The sequence below is a fragment of the Mobula hypostoma genome, chromosome 10 (assembly GCF_963921235.1).
Source record: "Mobula hypostoma chromosome 10, sMobHyp1.1, whole genome shotgun sequence".
In the NCBI taxonomy this organism is placed as follows: Eukaryota; Metazoa; Chordata; class Chondrichthyes; order Myliobatiformes; family Myliobatidae; genus Mobula; species Mobula hypostoma.
In genome coordinates this window covers 56,316,839-56,338,948 of record NC_086106.1, presented here as the reverse complement: position 1 = coordinate 56,338,948, position 22,110 = coordinate 56,316,839, and the positions used below count along the sequence as shown (strand labels likewise).

Sequence of the window (22,110 nt, the reverse complement as noted above, 5' to 3'; positions counted from 1 at the left end):
TGTCACTTCAGAAAATGCTCTGGTCAAATTCTCAGTCCCACTCTGACATGTCCACATTTCCCATGGCAGATGTCAGTTTTCTTGTTGCCCTATTATGGGAAGGTTACGGTGATTTTGGAGGAGGTTTACCAGGATGTTGCCTAGATTAGAGGCCATGTGCTATGATTTGGACAAACCAGGGGTATTTTCTCTTGAAGCTGGGGGTGGTGGGGGGTGGGGGAAAGATAGTGATGAAGTTTGGAGGGACTTGAGAAATGTGTTGGAATTATATAAAGTAATGAGAGGCATGGAAGGATTTATTTTCACAGAAATATCAGACACTAGAAGGTATCGATGACGTGAGAGGGCATGTTTAAAGGTAATGTTTTTACTCAGAGACTGGTAGTACCTGGAGCTTTCTGCCACAGATGGTGGTGGAAGCAGACACAACAGGAGCATTTAAGAGACATTTAGACAGACACGTGAACATGCAGGGAATGCAGAGATATGTATCTTGTGCAGGTCGATGGGATGAGTTTATTTTGTCATCATGGTCAGCAGGAACAATATGAGCCAAGGACCCTGTTTCTATGCTGTACTGTTCTATTCACTGGTTTCTTGCATTATTCTCCAGTGATTAAGGGGATTTGCTGATCATCCTTAAATAATCGTGATAGGCAAATAACCATCAGTCACTCTTTTTACTTCCTTCAAGGAGATAACCTACACGAAGACAAAGAGGAGACCCAGGACCCCAATCACTCTCCCTGGTTTGTGCTGGGATTAGTGGACTGACACACAGGCCACGCTTTGAAAAACAGCCATCAAGAATGGGAGGCACAAGCTCCAGGTAGGTCAGAACACACCACACTGTGTGTCTCTTCAATGAACCCTACCTCAGCAACTGCTGCCAGTGCACTGCACACTGAGTGCTCAGCATTCTCACTGGTGCATGGGATCTGCTTTGCTGAACAGCTGCCATCCTGATAAATCTGATCCCATTGTGGGGTTGGATCTGGAATTCCTGAGTGTAGACCCCGTGACCATGATGAACAATGATATCAGTGTATGATGGAGGGGAAGCTGTAGGTGATAGTGTTCCCTTTGATCAGATTCCTTGTCACAGAACACAGAATGTCTCAACATGGGAACAGGCCCTTCAGTTCATGATGTCTCACTGAACCAATTATTTTGCCTGCACATGGTCCATATCTCTCTATTCTCTGCAGTTACACATGCTCGTTAAAGAATCTCTTATACTCCTTGATCATATCTATTGCCACCAACACCCCTTTCACATTAACATTCTTCAACAGATCCAACATCACCTTTTTCTTTTTCTCAAAATGCCCCAGCATATTAACATGCTCCACACTGTTCACACTGTTCCCTATGAATTTCCCCTTGTTGAATCAATACACAAAACCCTGTAGGATCTCAGCAGGTCAGGCACAGATGCTGCATGATCTGCTGAATTTGCCCAGTATTTTGTCTGGTACTCATTAGGACTTCTCCACATCCTCCACCTCCAAATGTATGTTTAATCCTCTATTGTTGAGTGGTCCTACCCTATCCCTGGTTATTCTCTTACATTTGATGTATGTATAGAATGCCCTGGGATTCCCTCTAATATAGCATTGTAGGACTTTCCATTACCACTCCTGGTTCACCCCATTCACTTTTCGAGTTCATCTCGGGCTTCTTTACATCCCTCAAGGACTCTGTTCGATTATTTTAACGTCCTAAACTGTACATATGGTTCCATTCCCCTCTTGACTCAATTAATAACCTCTTTCCAAAGCTCCCCTAATTTACCAAAGTCATCCTTCCATCTGTCTCGAACATATCAGTTCCATTTTCTGTGAAGCTGCCATTAAACACCCTGCAGGGATCAGATTTGTCCAGCCACAACTATTCCTGATTAACTCTACCAGATTGCTGCTTAAAACTCTGAGAATTTCCCTCCCCCTATTTAATGCTTTCTTGTAATATCTATATTTACTCATAACTATCAGAATTTAAGGTACTGTAATCACTGTTTCCTCTTATTTCCCCCCACTTAATGATCAGTCAGCTGACCAGGCACATTTCCCAATAACATGTCTGGAGTGGCCCCTGTTCTAGTTGGAATATCCACATATTGTTTGAAGAAACTGTCTTTGATGAACATGACAAATTCTGCCCTGCCTAACTCTCTTGCAAAAAGAAGACCCCAGTCTATTCTGGTGAAATTGCATTTACCCAATAAAACAACCCTGTTGTTTTTGACAATTTTCCCAATCTGCCTGCATGTTTGTTCCTCAATGTCTTGGTTACAACTGGGGGCTCTATAACGTAATCCAGTCAGAGTAATTGCACCTTTAGCTTTACCCTTGTGGGCTCAGTGGATAACCTGTCCATTATCCACTCCCTCTGAGAGCAGCTGTGATATTGTCCCTGATCAGTAATGCCCTGTTTTATTAGTGGAGATCAGGGGATTGTGAATTGCTGTCAGAGTAGCCAAGAAGAAACAGTGTAGGGAATGTGTACGTGGCACCAAGTGACAAGTCTGTGTGGTATTGGTGTCAAGAGTAGGTGGTTAGACTCTCCTTGTTTGGAGATGGTCACAGCCTGGTACATTTGTCACAAACATGTTACTAGTCTTTGTTTATCCTATACATGAGCTTTGTACAGCTTTTTCATCTTTTCAAATTACTTGTACTTTTTTATTTTTCTTTATGACACCCAGACTCATCTCTGTTGCCACCCTCCACCCCCCCACTGAGCATTCCCACCTTTCCCATGCACCTGCTTATTTCCATCTAACAAATTCTCTCTCACACACACATCAAGTTTCCAACTTTCCCACCCCCATCTGCATGACAAGAAATTTACAGCGGCACATTAACCTAACAACTAACACAATGTGTCCGTGGGAAATTGACTCAGTCACAGGAGAACATGCAGACTCCACACAGACAGCATGAGAGACCAGGAGTGAAGCCAGGTCACTGGTGGTGTCAGTCCACTGCACCACTTGCAGTACAGTGTCACTGCACCCCCTGGGTCACTTTGTTACAGCAGGCATGAATTTGTTTAGTTTCATTGTGAAATGAATTGAATCTTGTGTAATTATCAGCAAACCTCTGACATCTGACCTTGTAGAGAAAGGGAGGACATTTATGATGGAGTTGATACTGTTTGAACTGGCAGCTGTCACATAAGGATATTGATATCATGAGGTTGTATGGATAGATTTCCAATACTCATAGTTCTAGAGAGCCAGGTTGCAGCCTGACCTATGGTGTTATCCACATGAAATTTACAAGCAATCTTTGTGGTCCTGTAGGTTTGCCTGTATGTTGCAATTACCACCTCATCCCAAAAGCATACTGATTATTTGATTAATTGGTCCAAAATGAGATGGATGACAAGAGGTTGGGGATCTGTAAATTTGGAAGTGTTTATGATTAGAAATTCTAATGGAACATGTTTCTTTTCAGACAACAGTTGGCCCAGTCCGAGAATCCTACATTCTTCATAATGGAACAGCTCAACAAACTGAAATACTACTTTGAAGAGGATGGAGTGGAAAAAGTTACCTTTCTGAGTGAACACAGCTAGCAGAACTGGATAACACAGACCTTAACATTGCAGTGACAGGAGAAACAGGTGCAAGAAAATCCACCTTCGTCAATGCCATGAGAGGACATTGGAACAATGATGATGGAGCGGCTAAAGTTGGGCTCACTGAAACTAGAATGGAGCCAATCGAATACCCACATCCCAATCATTCCAATGTCTGCTCCTTGGGACCTGTCAGGGACTGGGTCCACAGAATCTCCAGCTGCCGAATATCTGAGGAAACAGAATTTGAAAGATATGATTTCTTCATCATAATATCAGCTTGTCATTTCAAAGAAAATGATGCAAACCCTGATAAAGAGATTAAACAGCTTGGAAAAAAATTCAATTTTCTCTGCACTAAGAATGATGAAGATTTAGTTCAATGAGAACGGGGGAAGGAAATTAATGAAGAAAATGAACTGGAGTGTACTCAGATTGACTGCATAAAGAAGTTGAGAGAGGTGGGGATTTTGACTCTGAACGTGTTCCTGATATCCAATTTTGAGCAGGATCGATATGCTTCCAATCAATTAAATAAAACACTTGAAGATGATCTGCCGAATGTAAAGAAAAGAACCTTTGTCCTGGCCTATGCAAACCGAAGTGTGGAGATTGTTCATGAGAAAAGCAGGATGCTGCAGAAATGTGTCTGGATGTTGGCAACGCTTTCAGGATCTGTGGGAGCAGCCCCATTCCTGGTCTCTCTCTGACTTGTGATATCGGCATACTGATTGGGACAATAATCCATTCCTGTAAATGTCTGAGTCTGAATGAAGCCCCTCTTCAAAGACTGGCCAACATCACAGAAACATCTGTGGAAGAGCTTAAGGCCATAGTTAAAGCTCCCCTGCTGGGGTAAATAGATAAAAACTATAATTGTGAGTTTAGGGTGGGGTGCTACAGTTGTTGCCATTTCAGTGTTGGTATTTGGTCTTTACCCTATCCTCATCATTGGTTCCACCTTTGGAGCAGGATCATCATTTCTGATGATCTACTGACCGATGCACTGAAGGACCTTACAGAGAGCGCAGAGGGGGTGGTGAAGTTTGCATATGGTAATGATTAACTGGTCAGCGCCAACATCAATACAATGAGCTCATGTCTTTCTGGGGATAAAATATTTAAGAGGCCTGTCACTAAACCCTGTTGTAATTCTACATGACAACTTCCCCCTTTGTTGATTTCCTTTCTGAAATATTGCTTATCCATTTCTGAGGAACACTTGTGCCTGACCGAGGGAGTGCGAATCCGTTAAAGACATGAAACAGGTGGACAGAAATGACATGTGATCCTAATTTGAAGAGGAGTCGAGAAGTTATCTCCAGGTGTCTGAATGATGCTCACCTGTCAATCAACAGCCCTGTGTCAGACTGTTTGGACTAAGGTCACAGTGTTTGCAGTATTACTGTGTACAAACTAGTGGCTGTGTTTTCCCTTCAATATCTGTAAAGATCTGATTGTGACGTCATAAAAAGGTAATGGAAAGGCATTGCAAGAAATCATTGAAAAACGGCTCCTAACTGAAGCACAACTCACATTTAAGAGAGCTGTTGAAATCACGAGTTCAAAGGGAGCAGCAGACAGAAACACAATTGAGTTGTAGTCAGGAATGAAAGTGAGTGTCAACAAAATTGCCGATATCCAACTAAGAACTTACACTGGAGAAACGTTAACTCCTGTAGGAGTGACATTTGTAACAGATACAACAACCAACAATCTACATTGTGTTTGTATCTGGTAAAAACAGGAGGGCCAGCATTGTGGGGATGAGAGTGGCTGAGACAACACAACTTGACTGGAGATATATCCACCATTTGCATGCCACATCCTCTGCCGTAGAGTCAATTGAAATTGAATTGAGAAAGATTCTGGATGATGCCACAGCAGTGTTCAAGGTTGCCGTTGGAAAACTCAAAGATATCAATGGTAAGATAGTGTTAAATGAAAATGCCACACCCAAGTTTTACAAAGCCCATCCGATTCCTTATACCGTCCATGATAAAGGATCCAGTGAACTAGATTGGCCGGAAGCTGAATAAATGTATTCAAGGTTGAGTGGAGCCCATGAGCCACAGCAGTAGTTCTAGCAGACAAGAAGAATGGGTCTGACATGATCTGTGGTGATGTGAACGTCACCACCAACCCAGTCCTGAAAGTAGATCAATGCCCTCTGCCCAAGAGAGAGGATATTTTTGCAACCTTTCTGGAGGGAAGCACTTCAGCTGTGGACTTTGCAGAGACCGACCAACAGATGGTGACGTCAGACGCTGTACTCACACATTATGATCCATATCATCCAGTGAAGCTTGCCGGTAATGCCTTGTCTTGTGGTACAGATGCAGTCATGTCAACTGTTATGAGTGATGGAGGTGAACGCTCCATAGCCTTTGTGTCACGTTCCCTGGCCAGTGCAGAAAAAATAATGCACAGGCTGACAGAAAGGCCTTGAGTCTGGTTTGGGGAGTAAAATGGTACAACCACTACCTGTAAGGCAGAGAGTTTACCATCGTTACTGATTATCATCCACTGGTGTCCATTTTAAATCCACAGAAGGGTGACAATTTAAACACTGGCCAAGATATACTTGAAAGACAAGAGTGTCAGGATCAGAGGCAAGAGCCGAGATCGCTCACCCTCCTGTGATCTTCACTCCTCTCCATGGTGCTGAGGCAATGGAGACTGCCCTGGTGCTGTGCTCCGTACCCGCTAATATAATGAACTGATACTGAGGCTTTGGGCCTACTCAGGGCTGCTCTGGGGTTCGGATCTCAGGACTCATTTTGGTTCAGAAAGTTACTGCTCACTTCAATTGTTTGCGTGATTTGTGTTTCTTTTCCCTCTCTCTCTGCATTGAGCGTTGGCCTTTATTTTATTTTATTTTCATTGGGTTCTTTCGTGTCTCTTGCTTTGCGGTTGCCTGTAAGCAAACAAATCTCAAGATTACATAATTCATACATTCTTTGATAACAAATGTACTTTGAAACTTGAATCAGCAACTCACCAATTTCCTCCTTGTATGTCGTAATGCAACACACTCCACAACCCACAACTCACCAGCTATTCTGTGGATGTCTATACAGCAGTTGTATTCTGTAGTAAACGGTACATATATATGTGACTGTGTCTGTGTGTGTGTGTGTGTGTGTATGTGTGTGTGTGTATGTGTGTGTGTGTGTGTGTGTGTGTGTGTATATGTGTGTGTGTGTGTATTTCAGTAATAGTGCAAATATATTGTTTGATTAAGCATTCTTTGTTTGGTTTAATAATTAGTTACGGGTTCTATGTAATAGTGCATGAATGTCACACATCATCACATCACCACGTCATAAGTGCACGCCTCGATAAAAGTGAAACCGAAGAGTATACATTTGTCCCAATTTCCCCGTGTTTTTCTTTTGATTAGTTTTATGTTTTCGAGTTACAAAACACAACAGTGTTGTTCCTCCAACCTGAGTGTCGCCTCATCATGGTACTAGAGGAGACCATGGACAGACATTCCGGAATGGGAATGGGAAGTTGAATTGAAATAGGTGGTCACCGGTAAATCCCACATTCAGTGATAGACAGAGCAAAGGTCCACTGATGGTGCAATCCCCATTCTACATGAGGTCTCCCCGATGTACAAGAGGCCACACTGTGAGCACCCAATACAGTAGATGACACTGACAGACTGGTAGATGAAATGTTGTGTCACCTGGAAGGACTGCTTCTCCCTGAATGGCGATGAGGGAGGAGGTGTAGGGGCAGGTTTAGCACCCGTTTGCAGGGATAAGTTGCAGCATGGAGATCAGTGGATAGGGATGAGTGACAAGGCAGCCACATAGAAACCAATCCCTAATAGTAGGGTGGGGTGTAGTGGAATAGAAAGATACGCTTAGTGGTAGGACCCCATTGGAAATAGTGAATGTTACAGAGAATGATATGCTTGATACAGAGGCTTGTTGGGTGATAGGTAAGGACAAGGGTAACCCTATGGGAAAAGCTCAAGTACAGCCAAGATAGCTGGAAGATTCACTAGGTTTGTAAAATATATCTGTAGATTGACTATCTCCAGAGATGGAGAGATGGAGACATGGAGATCAAGAAGGAGGAAAGAGGTGCCAAGGAAGGAGCAAGTGAATTTGACAGCAGGGTGGAATTTGAAGGCAAAGTTGATGAAACAGATGAACTTAACATGGGTGCAGGAAGCAGCACAAATGCAGTCATCGATGGAGCACAGAAAGAGTTGGGGTGCATTACCAGCTAGGCTTGTTGCCAATGAAATATCATGCATAGTTGGGGTCATCATAGATACCCATGGGAACACGTTGGGATTGGAGAAAGTTGGAGAAGCCGAAGGAGAACCAGATCTGACAAAAAGAGGAGGGTGGTGGTGGAGCAGAGCTGTTCAGGTCTGTTGTTCAGAAAGAAGCAGAGAGGTTTACATCCTTCCTGATGAGGGAGAGAACTGTATAGGGACTGGACATCCATATTGAATATGAGGCAATCAGGGACAGGGAACTTCGTGACTAAGGTGTTTGAGAGCAGGTGATGTGTCAAGGATGAAGATAAGAAGGGACTGAACCAAAGAATTCTGAGTATTTGTGTAGTGAGGAAAGCTACCTCAATGTAGGGGACCAGAATGAGACGCATGGGGAGATGTCTGATGGATCAATTGAATGTTGTATTAAACCAGGAACTGAACTGCTGCTACTGTCAGAGAAATTGTGTGATGCAGGAGGAGGAGCTGGGAGCACCAGAAATGTACAAATTAGAACTAGACAGAAATATGATTCCAGATATTGCTGGAATATTTGGAAGAAGTAGAAACACTACAGTGAGCAGAAAACATGAGAGCAATGAGGAGGAGATCGGTGGAGGAAGTCAGATGCAAAAGCATTGTTGCCATGCACTAAATACCAATCGTATTTTAATATTCTTTTTGTATGTTTCACTTTTAGTTCATAGATTGCAGGTTATCCATTAAGAGCAACACATCAAGAGTCACACAGAGATCAGACGTGGAAACAGGCTCTTTGGCCTCCCATGTCCATGCTGACCCTCAGACAAACAACTGATTACTTGCTGTCCACAAATTATATTGTTTCCATCAGCACTTCTTGCTTCCAATTGACATTGATAAAGGATCGTCAATGTTGCCTGTGGAGAAGCAGGTTTTGGATAATACAACGTGAGGAAAGGAGAGGGGTGTAGTACCAATGTGACAATGAGTAATCTTGTTGAAATAATGGCCAATGATGCACATTGTACTTCATACTGCTGGGGTGTGCAGTTCAACGAGAATATAAATGTGTAAAGGTATCTGCCAGATGTAAACACCTCACCTGTAGAATGCAGAGTAACGGACACAGCTGATATCTTCCAGACCACTCAGTCACGAAATAGAAGAAACATAGAAACATAGAAAACCTACAGCACAATATAGGCCCTTCGACCCACGAAGCTGTGCCAAACGTGTCCTTACCTTAGAACTACCAAGGGTTACCCATAGCCTTCTATTTTTCTAAGCTCCATGAACCTATCCAGGAGCCTCTTAAAATACCCTATCATATCTGCCTCCATCACAGCCGCCAGCAGCCCATTCGACGGACTCACCACACTCTGCGTAAAATCTTCCCCCTGACATCTCCTCTGTACCTTCTTCCAAGCGCCATAAAACTGTGTCCTCTTGTGCTTGCAATTTCAGCCCTAGGAAGAAGCCTCTGACTATCCACACGATCAATGCCTCTCATCATCTTGTACACCTCTAACATGTCACCTCTCATCCTTTGTTGCTCCAAGGAGAAAAAGCTGAGTTCACTCAACCTATTCTCATAAGGCATGCTCCCCAATCCAGGCCACATCCTTGTAAATCTCCTATCTGCCCTTTCTATGGTTTTCACATCCTTCCTATAGTGAGGCCACCAGAATTGAGCACAGTACTCCAAGTGGGGTCTGACCAGGGCCCTATATAGCTGCAACATTACCTCTCAGCTCTTGAACTCAATCCCACAGTTGATGAAAGCCAATGCATTGTATGTCTTCTTAACCACAGAGTCAATCTGCATAGCAGCTTTGAGTGTCTTAGGGACTCGGACCCCAAGACTCCTCTGATCTTCCACACTGCCAAGAGTCTTATAGTTAATGCTATACTCTGCCATCATATTTGACCTACCAAAATCAGCCACCTCACACTTATCCGGGTTGAACTCCATCTGCCACTTCTCAGCCCAGTTTCGCATCCTGTCAATATCCTGCCGTGAACTCTGACTGCTCTCCAGACTGTCCACAACACCCCCAACCTTTTTTGTCATCAGTAAATTTACTAACCCATGCCTCCACTTCCTCATCCTGGTCATTCATAAAAATCACGAAGAGTAGGGGTCGCAGATTAGATCCCTGAGGCACACCACTGGTCACCGAACACCATACAGAATATGACCCGTCTTCAACCACACTTGGCTTTCTGTGGGCAAGCCAGTTCTGGATCCACAAAGCAATGTCCCCTTGAATCCCTTGCCTCCTTACTTTCTCAATAAGCCTTGCATGGGGTACCTTATCAACCGCCTTGCTGAAATGCATATACACTACATCTACTGCTCTACCTTCATCAATGTGTTTACTCACATCCTCAAAAAAATTAATCAGGCTTGTAAGGTATGACCTACCTTTGACAAACCCATGCTGACTATTCCTAATCATATTATTCCTCTCCAACTGTTCATAAATCCTGCCTCTCAGAATCTTCCCCATCAACTTACCAACCACTGAAGTAAGACTCCCTAGTCTATAATTTCCTGGGTTATCTCTACTCCCTTTCTTGAATAAGGGAACAACATCCGCAACCTTCCAATCCTCCAGAACCTCTTCCATCCCCATTGAAATGCAAAGATCATCGCCAGTGACTCAGCAATCTCCTCCCTCGCTGCCCACAGTAGCCTGGGTTACATCTTGTCTGGTCCTGGTGACTGATCCAACTTGATGCTTTCCAAAAGCTCCAGCACATCCTCTTTCATAATGTCTATATGCTCAAGCTTTTCAGTCTGCTGCAAGTCATCACTACAATCACCAAGATCCTTTTCTGTAGTGAATACTGAAGCAAAGTATTCATTAAGTACCTCTGCTATCTCCTCCGGTTCCATACACACTTTTCCACTGTCACACTTGATTGGTTCTATTCTCTCACATCTTATCCTCTTGCTCTTCACATACTTGTAGAATGCTTTGGGGTTTTCCTTAATTCTGTCTGCCAAGACCTTCTCATGGCCCCTTCTGGCTCTCCTAATTTCATTCTTGAGCTCCTTCCTGCTAACTTGACAATCTTCTAGATCTCTATCATTACCTAATTTTTTGAACCTTTCATAAGCTCTTCTTTTCTTCTTGACTAGATTTACAACGGCCTTTGTGCATTGAAAAACTATTGAATGCTGGGCTTCATCAATTTTTTAAAGAAGACTCAATGATACTTCAGGTAATTTGCTGGACTGGCGATCATTTCCAAAAAAGAAATTGTTATTTGTGTGATATTCTTTGTTTGGATGTGATATGCAGTTTTTGAATGTTGGGGTTGGTGCTTGCCTGGACTGATTTGTGCTCATTGCTGACTGAGAACAAACAGCCCTAAATTATCAACTGTCACTTGATGGGAAGAGGGCAATAAATGATGCCGGCTTTGAGCAGAGCCAATAACAAGGTCTTAAAGTTCAGACACATGACCTGTGGCCAACTTCACTGGAATGCGATATTTGAATTGATAAGGAATGGATGTAAAAGTGGATGCTTTGTGTGTGCTCACAGAAGCAACATGGGTTTGTCCAAAAGAAGCAGAGGAAGATATAGGTAATGTAATCCAAAGTTTGGTACAACCAGGGGTACTGAGGCTGGTAACCTGCACAAATAACTCACCCGTTTGGCCAGGGAGGAAACCAGATGGTAGTTGGAGGTTCACATTAGACTATATAAAGTAATCCTGTTAGCAGCCCCAACTGTAGGAACTAACCCAGAAATAGAGGTCAAACAGAATGAAAGAGCGCAATGGTTCAGTTTTGGACAGAAATAATGGATTTTGGTCTATCCCACTCGAAAGTGAGTGTTAATACAAGTTGGCATTTACCTTTCAGGGGCAGAAGTATATGTGGACTGCCCTACCACAGGGGTTCCATAATTCCCCATCTATATTTCATCAGCATTTAAGGAAAGGGTTAAAATGGTTTTCAAAGCCTGAATGCTTGGTACAATAGATGGTCTACTTTTGAATACTGAAACCAAGCAGGAACATTACCAGCCATTGACAGAACTGTTGCAATTATTACATGCATTGGGACTAAAGGTAAATCCTAAAAAAGCACAGGTGGTGAAACAAGAAGTTAGTTCTCTGGGAATGACCTTGACACTGGGAAAAAAGAGAAATTGATAAATGAAGAGTTGTCATGGTCCGGTCCGTGAAGTCTGCCTTCTGGTTCATGGTCCCGTCAGTGGACTCCGAACTCCAGTTCTTCCGGCTTTCCCTTGTTTCACTTGGACTTAATCATAGGCACCTGATGCTCGTCTTGACGCTGGGAATATAAGTGGCCCTGGGTTCGAGTGTGGCTGCTGGTTAGTCTCGTCAGTATCCCGTCCTTGCCTCTGTGGGGTAAGTCAGGCCATCTTTGCCGTTACCTGGGGCTGGACTGTTCCCTTCCCTTCCCCTTCCTTCTGAAGCCTTGCCTTGCAACCTGTGTCTGGAGCCTTGCCCTGCAACCTTCTGATTTTTCATTTTTAAATCTTTTTGTTAATTATTATTGAAAATTGACAAAGAAACGTACATTAAAATAATCAAGTCAATATATCAATAAGTATAGTGAGTCAAACTGTTAACCAAACTAAACAGTATATCAATAATAATAATTAAGAAAACCAAAATGTTAAAGCTATATTTTTTTGAAAAAAGAAAGAAGGAAAAAAGAACTCTTACTAACTAAAACAAACAAAATCAACTAACAAACAAAAAAAAGCGAGAAATAAAAACCCATTTGGAACACAAACCCGGAGCTATACGCCATACAGGCTTCTATTAAAAAAAAAGACATCAATCTGTCAACCAAATCTATTTACCCAAGAATCAGAAGGGAACCATCTTAATTAGCACAAATCAAATGATAGTAGCAGGCAAAGGAGCCCCACCTTTTCTCAAAGTCAAATCGAGGATCAAATGTTCAACATCTGCTTTTATTCCAAACTAAGACATAACATCACCTGAGAGAACCATTGTGTCAAAGTGGGAGCAGAGGCATCTTTCCATTTTAATAAAATAGCCCTTCTAGCCAATAATGTACCAAATGCAATTACATATTGGTCTGATGTCGAAATACCATGAATATGTTGAGGAATTATACCAAACAAAACTGTAAATTTATTAGGTTGTAAATTAATTTTTAAAGCTTTAGAAATTGTAGAATAAATAGATTTCCAAAACTATTTCAATACAGAACACAACCAAAACATATGTGTCAATGTAGCTATTTCAGTTTTACATCTATCACACTGACTGTTAACATTAGGAAATATGTTAGACAGTCTCTCCTTTGTCAAATAATAACGATGTACAATTTTAAATTGAATCGAAGAATGACTGGTGCAAATTGAAGAAGATTTGACCAACTTCAGAATTCGCAACCAATTCTCTGTTATCAAGGTCATATTAAGCTCACTTTCCCAATCTTGCTTAATCTTAAATAGAGGATAATTATCCTGTTGTAATAGTAAATTATAAATTTTCCCAATAAAACCTTTCACTAAAGGGTTGATTTTTGAAATAGTGTCTAACAGGTCAGAATCTTGTATATATGGAAAGTTACTTAAATATTCTTGTAAAAAATGTCTGACTTGAAGATATTGCAAAAAGTGTGAGTTTGAGTCAGAACATTTAGTTTACTAATCAAGGGACATCAATCGGCCTTCTTGAAACAGATCCATGAAGGAATAAATTTCTTTATTCCTCCAAAGGGAAAAGGTAGAATCACTAAGTGAAGGTTTAAATAAATAGTTTCGATAAATTAAACTAAGAAGGTTAAATTTTTTAAGATTAAAAACTTACGAAACTGGTACCAAATTCGTAATGACTGCTTAATCATAGGATTAATATTTAAGATAGAAATTTTGGCTAGTTGTACAGGTAGAGAAGCTCCTAATAACGAACTTAGGTAAAATTGTTTCACAGCTTTCAATTCCAAGTCAACCCATGGTGGACGTTCATTTCTATCGGTCCAATATAACCAAGAACACGCAGAGCGTATATTAGCCACCAAATAATTCCAATTCTTGGTCTTTTATTATTCCAAACAAAAGATGAATAGAGTCAACCTGATCAAAAAAACTTCTTAGTTAACAAAATAGGAATATTTTGAAATACATATAAAAATTTTGGTAAGATCATCATTTTAACTGCATGAAATTGACCAACTAACAAAAGTATAAGAGGATTTCATCTAGAAAATAATTGCTTCATTAAATCCACTAAAGGAACTAAATTAGCTCTATAAAGGTCTCCATAATTTTTAGTGATGATAATACCTATTTTTCTGGGTTCTTTTTTTTTGTATGTTAAATTTAAAATGGCTTCTTTGTCATGTTATAATCAGGAATGCTTCTTTGTTATGTTAAACACTGAGAAAGCTTTGCGCTAGCAGCTTGTTGTGGGTTAAGGGGTGATAAGAGGATGTTATGAACCAATTGGGATAGTTGTTATGACTTTGGTGTATCTGGATGATTTGTATGCGCGGGGTTTTGAGGGAGAAGGCAGGAAAGAGAGACAGAGAATGGACCAGGTGCTGTGATGTCCGCCAACGGGGTCGGACCCCGAGGAGGGCGTTTGGCGAGGAGACAGAGATGGACTTGTGTGGAGTGTCTGGTCGACCACTGTTGTTGGTCCCAGGCGGCCAGTCGAGGTGATCCGAGGGGTCGCAGGGCGAAGAAGAAGGTTCTTGAGCTCCAACTGTTTTGTGCACGAAGAGATTGAACTTTGATAAGTGTGGCGCCTTTTATTTTCCTTTTATATTTTATTCTCTATTAATTAATTCGTTCCAGTAATATCTATAAACTGTAAATCATTTAATTGCATCTGGTGTATTGTCTGTTATTTGGACAGGGTGGGGTACCTCACACAGCATCCACACAAATGAATTACCCAGTTTGGCGGGGCCCAGGGCTGTTTCCCTAGAAAACAGCGAGCCGAGCAAACCTGAGGGTGGCCAGGGGGGCTACTTTGTGTGGGCTTTGTCCAGGATTGGGTCTACTGGTATGCTGTGTGGGTGCCCTGTTTAAATCTGTAATGTGTGTCTCTGTGGGTTATTTGCTGGTTATTGCTGTATGTGTTGTGGGTGCGGTCTTTGTTCGAGTTCAGGGTGGCATTGATGAGTTGGAGGTGGTACTCGGGGCTGTCCATGCGGTTGGGAGAGAGAGGAAAGAGTGGTCTGATTTGGAGTAGTCTGTGGGAATAAATGTTCTAGCTCTGGCAGGCTCCGCCTAGCGTTTGGGATAGTGTCCACCCCAAGAGGGGCGGAGGCGTGCGAGATGTGGACGGAGCGGATCTCTCAGTTGTTAGATGAGTGGCAGTGCTCGGTTGAGGGAGAGCGACAGGGATTGGTTGAAAGTTTGAGTAGGCGGGCTGGTGACGGTGTTAGAGCTGTCAGGTTCACTTACACCATAGTGACAGCTGTCAGTTATTTGAAAGAGGGGGAAAGTTTTCAGTGTGTCTTCTCTGGCTAGGAGGGCAGCTAAATTGCTTGCAGAGCCAGAGGGATCATTTCAGAGGATCAGCCCCTCCTTCAGTTTTTCAGCTGATCAGAGAGGTGTCGGGAACCTTAGTGGAGGCCCAGTGGGAGAAAGGCTTGGGATCTCTGGGGAAGCACGTTCCCAACAATGTACCAATGAACTTCTGCAAGGAAAAGACCCTATTCCTGAAGGCTTAGAGGGACCACGCCCCAGGGTGTCGTTATGGATAGAGGGAAGCGATGCTGAATCCATCCTCGATCCCGGGGCGCAGGTCAAGTAGTTATACAGTTCGTTTCACAACCGGTGTCTGAAGCATTTACCCTTGACAACCGCAAGGGCACCGGAGATTTTGGGTACCAGTGCCAGTAGATATACAGCAGACGATGATTGGTTAATGACCCTATAGTTCGTACGGGCATTGTCTGGGCACCCAGCATGTCGAGTTGCTTCTGAGGACGTGTGTAGCAGCCTTGAGCCCGTACTGAATTTAAACGAGACCCAGCGGTGGTACGGCCTGGGGAAAGTAGCTGAGGGTGAGACCCGCTTAGTAGACGCTCCGAACTACCACGAGGGAGGGGAGTTGACAGCTGAAGACACCTCAGTGAGAGAGAGGTCGCAGCAACTGGACCCTCGCGGCGTGGAAGATGGAGGCAGCGTGTTTGCAGATTGTGCGATGTGGTTTAATGTGCTGGATCTGAGGAGTGGATGTTGCCAGATCCCGAGGAGTGTGGCTGTCGAGCTGAAGATGGCCGTTATTAGTTCCCTAAGATTATTCCGATCCGAAAAGATGCCCAGGGGCATATTCAGAGCACCTGCATCATTCCTGCGGGGCACGAGGAAGACCATGGGGGAAGTGAAGGTGTGTGGAGTTTTAGCGTATGTGGATGACCGCCTAGAGCTTGGATTCGCCTGGAGGGACTATGAAGCGAGGCGAGTAGCTGAGCCCGGGCGACCGAAGCGAAGTGTCAAATGTGGAGGAGTTTTTGGCCGGAGGAGTTTGGTGCAATGTGAGAAAATTGACCCGACAGACCAGTTGAACTTCCTGGTGTTGGAACAGATGGTGGTGGACCTGGGGATAGAAACCCAAGTCATCAATCTGAATGAGACACAGGGGAGAGAGGGGATTTGCACCATTGAACTGATTGCTCAGAGATGCCGGCCGGAGAATGAGTGCCGAGCTTGTGGGATGACCATTGCAGACTTGGAATTCACGCTCGTCAAAATGGAGAAGGAGCAACGGAATTCCCAGCCAACGCTGCGGTCATGTGCTGATGAATTAATCCAGCGAGAAGAAACAATGACCCATCTTCAAAGGGATCAGCAGAAACACAAGACGTCGATTCAGAAAAGATCGGAAGACTTACAAGTTGAGGAAGATCAAGGAAGTGTTCTGACTAAGGCCAACAGAAAACCGAGAGCCCAGGGAGGGGAGTTTGACTACACTCCTGAGGAGGTGAAGAAATGGAGGACAGATCTCGGAAAAGGGAGGCGGACGCTTGAAAGGAACCTGAAGATGACTATTGCGAGTTTAAATGAAGTGGAAAAACTAAAAGTTGACCTGAAAGATGTCATCAGGAAGAAAAATCTGGAGGCTGAGCATCCTATAATTGCTGCTTTTCAGATCAGGGTGGGAGGAGCTGGTGGGGTAACTGCGTCCCAGATTGAGATGGCCAAGAACCCTGAGTCAGAACTGCGGAGGCTGTGGCGAGAGTTGAAGGAGTCCCCGAAGAAGCTGACGTCTCAACTGCAGGAGGCTGAAGGGGTAGCTCCGGCTAAATGTTTCAGTTTGGAGAAACTCAAACAGCAGCTACCGATCGAGGGAATGAGAAAGAATGCAGATTCGAAGGAGGATGTGCTGCACATGTGGTACATGCTGCCTTACGCTAACTTCCCCGTGATTGAGGAAGAGACATTTGGCCCTCATCCCACTGAGTCAGGTGTAGTGGGGAGGACTAGCTGTGGGCAGTCTGAGTTGCGGTAGGATTAGGAAGGAGGAGAGGCGGGGTCCCGGACACGGGACGGGGGCTCCGAGCTGTAGTGGTGGCCTGAGTGAGAGAAGAGATGGCAAGCAGCCCCGAGGTATCCCTAGTAGTGTCTGAGCCTTTTGGGTTTAGGTGAGGGGGTACGGAGGTGTCGGAAGATTAAGAAGCTCTCAGATAGGTGGACTATGTAGTGCCGTGAGACGGGCGTAGAGTTCACTGTTTGGGGAGCACTGTCACTGTGTGTATCTGTGTATGTGTGTGTTGTGTGTCTGTAGGACTGGTTGGTGAGTTATTTAGAAGTCATGAGGGCATGACTTTTATTTGGTGGGGGGAAGAGTGCACAGGGTCTTTCTTTTTTTGTATGTTAAATTTAAAATGGCTTCTTTGTTATGTTATAATCGGGAATGCTTCTTTGTTATGTTAAACGCTGAGAAAGCTTTGCGTTAGCAGCTTGTTGTGTGTTAAGGGGTGATAAGAGGATGTTACGAACCAATTGGGATAGTTGTTATGAATTTGGTGTATCTGAAAGATTTGTATGCGTGGGGTTTTGGGGGAGAAGGCGGGAGAGAGAGACAGAGAATGGAGCAGGTGCTGTCATGTCCGCCAACGGGGTCGGACCCCGAGCAGGGCGTTCGGCGAGGAGACGGAGATGGACTCGTGTGGAGCGTCTGGTCGACCACCGTTGTTGGTCCCAGGTGGCCGGTCGAGGTGGTCTGAGGAGTCGCAGGGTAAAGAAGAAGGTTCTGGAGCTCCAACTGTTTTGTGCACAAAGAGATTGAACTTTGATAAGTGTGGTGCCTTTTATTTTCCTTTTATATTTTATTGGTGGCCAGGGGGGCTACACCTAAATATTTAAAAGAATCCGTAACTTTAAAAGGAATATCATCATATATAAAAGCAGAATCAGTTAAAGGAAATAATTCACTTTTACGCAGGTTTAATTTATATCCCAAAAACTTTCCAAATTCATTTAATAATTTCCATAAACTAGGAATAGATTCTTCAGGATTCGAAATATACACTAAGAGATCATCAGCATAAAGGGAAATCTTTTGGATAATCCCATTTATGGAAATTCCTTGGATATCCTTAGCTTCATGAAGTGCAATAGCCAAAGGTTCCAGCACCAAATTAAATAACAAAGGGTTTAACGGACATCCTTGTCTCGTACCCCGCGAACGTCGAAAAAAGGGGGATCTACAGTTATTAGCAATTACAGTGGCAATAGGGCTTTTATATATCGTTCTAATCCACATATTAAAATTAGTTATTTCCATTCAACTCTATGAAATGCCTTTTCAGCATCAAGGGAAACAACACACTGGGGAGTTTTCGAGGGGGATGAGTATATAACATTTAACAGTCTCTGAGTATTAGAAAAAGATGGCAGCATCCTCAGACACAGCTCCGGGTACAATCAAAGGTGTATTTGTTCATCTTGCATGTCTTTTTAATGATTGCAATTCACTGCTGGATACTGAGAACGTCAAACACTCCAGGACTGTCCCATCAACAAGTTGCTTGATCGTGATGGAGCTGGACTTATTATCTATCATTGTTGTGTTGTTGCCTGGAATTGTTGTGTAAAATTCCACGCTGTTCAGTGTGAGTGATTGTCTTGAACATTTTTATTGTGATTGAAAGACCCTGCTGGATATTGGTAACATTGAATACTGCAAGCCTAGTTCACTGTTTCATTGACGAGATGGACAATGGAGATCTGTGTTACCTCATTAGTCAAGCTCTAGGCTGAGACCACGGAGTTGCCTCTTGCAGCCGACCAGGAGAAGAGATGCTGGAGTGGTGTGTGAGAACCCCACGGGGCGAGTTGGAATCCGAACCTGTGTTGGGGCTGTTCCCTTCTGTCGAAGCTGCTCTTCAGTGTTTCGCTCATTGGAAGAACAACCTGAATCAGGACAACTTGCTATTAATCCTACAATCGTGCCACTCAGGCAATGGCTATATTAAGTTTTGTTTCATTGTGACTACATATATAATTTTGAAATCGTAACCACCTATGGATCATTTGGTTCTATTCATGTATGGTTGAATGATAATTAACTTGAACAGGAGAGTTAAAGAAACAAGAAGTGAAAAAACTTTTTATATGTGATGTCATGCAACAAGGAAGGGTTAATTATGAGTACTAAAATGCGTAATTTTATGCCATGATGAAAGTGATTTGATTACATTAAAAGTAAATTTAAGTGTGTTTAAATCAAAACACAAAGGTATGAGGTATGAGTTGGTTACGGTCAGCTGTAATCGACATTGAAAAGTATGACAGTTTTCTTCAGCAGATCCAAATGACTGATGATGACTACAGGCTTCTGAAGCAATTGATGAGGAAACTTGGGATTGTTAGATTCATCCAATTCACAACTGAGCTTTGTCCTTTTCTGGAGTCTGCATTGGGAATCTGCAAGATGTGGCTGACCAGTGGTATATCTGTCAGAACTCTGATCATGAAGTTCTAACATAGAATCCCAGGATCCTGAGTGATCTGGTGACAAAGAGCAAAAAGAGAGCCAAATCTTTATGTAGCTTTACCATTTAAGACAAGCAAGTGTTTTAGTTGGGGAATTGACATGTTGTGCAAGACGGCAGAAATCCTCTCAGTCCATGTATAATAACTGCCAGGTACACAACTGTCCACATGGAAGGAAGGAACATGAGAAGGAGGGACAATGAAATAAGGGGCATCCCTGGTCTGATGCAGATTCGGGGCTCCAAAGGGCCTGGATTTCTTGTGTTGTGTTTTATTACTTGTCCTGCTTTGATCCGGCTTAAAATACTTTAGTATTCACAACTGGCAGGTGTGTTTACTGACATTTTTAATCTCTCCCTCTCTCGGTGTAGACTGCCTTCCTACTTCAAATTATCCACCATTGTCCCTGTACCAAAAAGACCAAGGTAACATGCCTAAATGACTGGCGTCCTCAAAAATAAGCAAATGCTTTAAGAGTCTGATCAAGGACTACATCTGCAGCATGCTACCACCCAAACTGGACCCCCTACAATTTGCTTACCAACACTTCTGATCGACAGACAATGCAATAGCCACTGCTCTACATACCATCCTTGCACATCTGGAGAAGAAGGATGCTTGTATGGGAATGCTGTTCTTGGAATGCAGTTCAGCATTCAACACCATAGTTCCATCCAGGCTCGACAAGAAGCTCAGAGACCTCAGCCTTGACCCTGCCTTGTGCAGCTGGATCCTGGACTTCCTGTCAGATCTCCTGCAGCTGGTAAGAGTGGGCTCCCTCACCTCCACCCCTCTGACTCTCAATACAGGAGCCCCTCAGGGCTGTGTACTAAGTCCCCGATTTTACCCCTTGCATACCCATGACTGTGTTGCCACCCACAGCTCTAATCTGCTGATTAAATTTGCTGACGACACTACATTGATTGGTCTTATCTCAAACAATAATGAGGTGGAAGAAGTCATCTCCCTGACATAGTGGTGTCAAGAAAACAACCTCTCCCTCAATGTTGCGATAAGCAAAGGAGCTGTTTGTGGACTACTGGAGGAATGGAGACGGGTTAACCCCTGTTGACATCAATGGACCTAGAGTTGAGAGGGTGAACAGCTTCAAGTTCCTCAGTACATTCGCACCTCATTGTTGTAGGGAGAGGGTGGTCATTCACCCTGTGCCCCTCTTCTCTGTAAATAGAGGGTGAACTCTTTGAATGCAGAGAATTGTGAAGTTTGGCCACACGTCAGTTTGTTTGTGTATTTGTGGACTTTGCCATTAAGAGACTCGGTGATTGTTGGGCCCCACCTAATTGCTTTTTCCTTGTCTGATGTTCTTTGATAAGTGTGCAGTTTCTCTGAGACATTAACTGTCTGTTTTAAGCTTTTGCAATTCCATGCAAGGCTTATTGAGAAAGTAAGGAGAGTATGGAGGCATGGTGTTCCAAGGGGACCTTGCTTTGTGGATCCAGAATTGGCCTGCCCACAGAAGGCAAAGAGTTGTTGTAGACAGGTCATATTCTACATGGAGGTCGGTGAGCAGTGGTGTGCCTCAGGGATCTGTTCTGGGACCCCTTCTCTTCATGGGATTAAGTTTACGAGCCGAGTGGTAATGTTGCAGCTATATAGGACCCTGGTCAGACACCACTCGGAGTACTGTGCTCAGTTCTGGTATACTCACTACAGGAAGGATGTGGAAACTATAGAAAGGGAGATTTAGAAGGACCTTGCCTGGATTGGGAAGCATGCCTTATGAGAATAGGTTGAGAGAACTTGGCCTTTTCTCCTTCGAGCGATGGAGGATGAGAGGAGACCTGATAGAGGTGTATAAGATGATGAGAGGCATTGATCATGTAGATAGTTAGAGGCTTTTCCCAGGGCTAAAATGGCAAACAGGAGAGGGCACAGTTTTAAGGTGTTTGGAAGTAGGTACAGAGGAGATTTTTTTTATGCAGAGAGTGGTAAGTGCATGGAATGCACTCATTCTTGATTAATCACTGGATAATTAGGGGGAAAAATAGTAAAACTACAAGAGTTGTTCCTCAAATGTTCAATTCCCTCTGAAATGTGGTAGCCTCACTGCAGGAAGGATGTGGAAACCTTCCTGTGCAACGGTGGTGGAGATGGATACGAAAAGGTCTTTTAAAAGACACCTGGAGAGGCACATGGAGTTTGGAAAAAATGAGGGCTATGGGTAACCCAAGGCAATTTCTAAGTAAGTACATGTTCAGTACTGCATTGTGGGTGAAGGCCCTGTATTGCCCCCCACACCCCGCTGTACTCACTGTACACCCATGATTGTGTAGCTAAATTTCCATCAAACTCAATATATAAGTT

General features: G+C 43.4%; 2 pseudogenes; both read left to right on the top strand.

The window, feature by feature from the left end:
• The first annotated feature begins 333 nt into the window (after positions 1-333).
• LOC134352541 (interferon-gamma-inducible GTPase 10-like) lies at positions 334-4,651 on the top strand (annotated as a pseudogene).
• Positions 4,652-4,834: 183 nt separating this feature from the next.
• The window catches only part of LOC134353313 (interferon-inducible GTPase 5-like), a 73,749-nt pseudogene continuing 56,473 nt past the window's right edge, over positions 4,835-22,110 (top strand).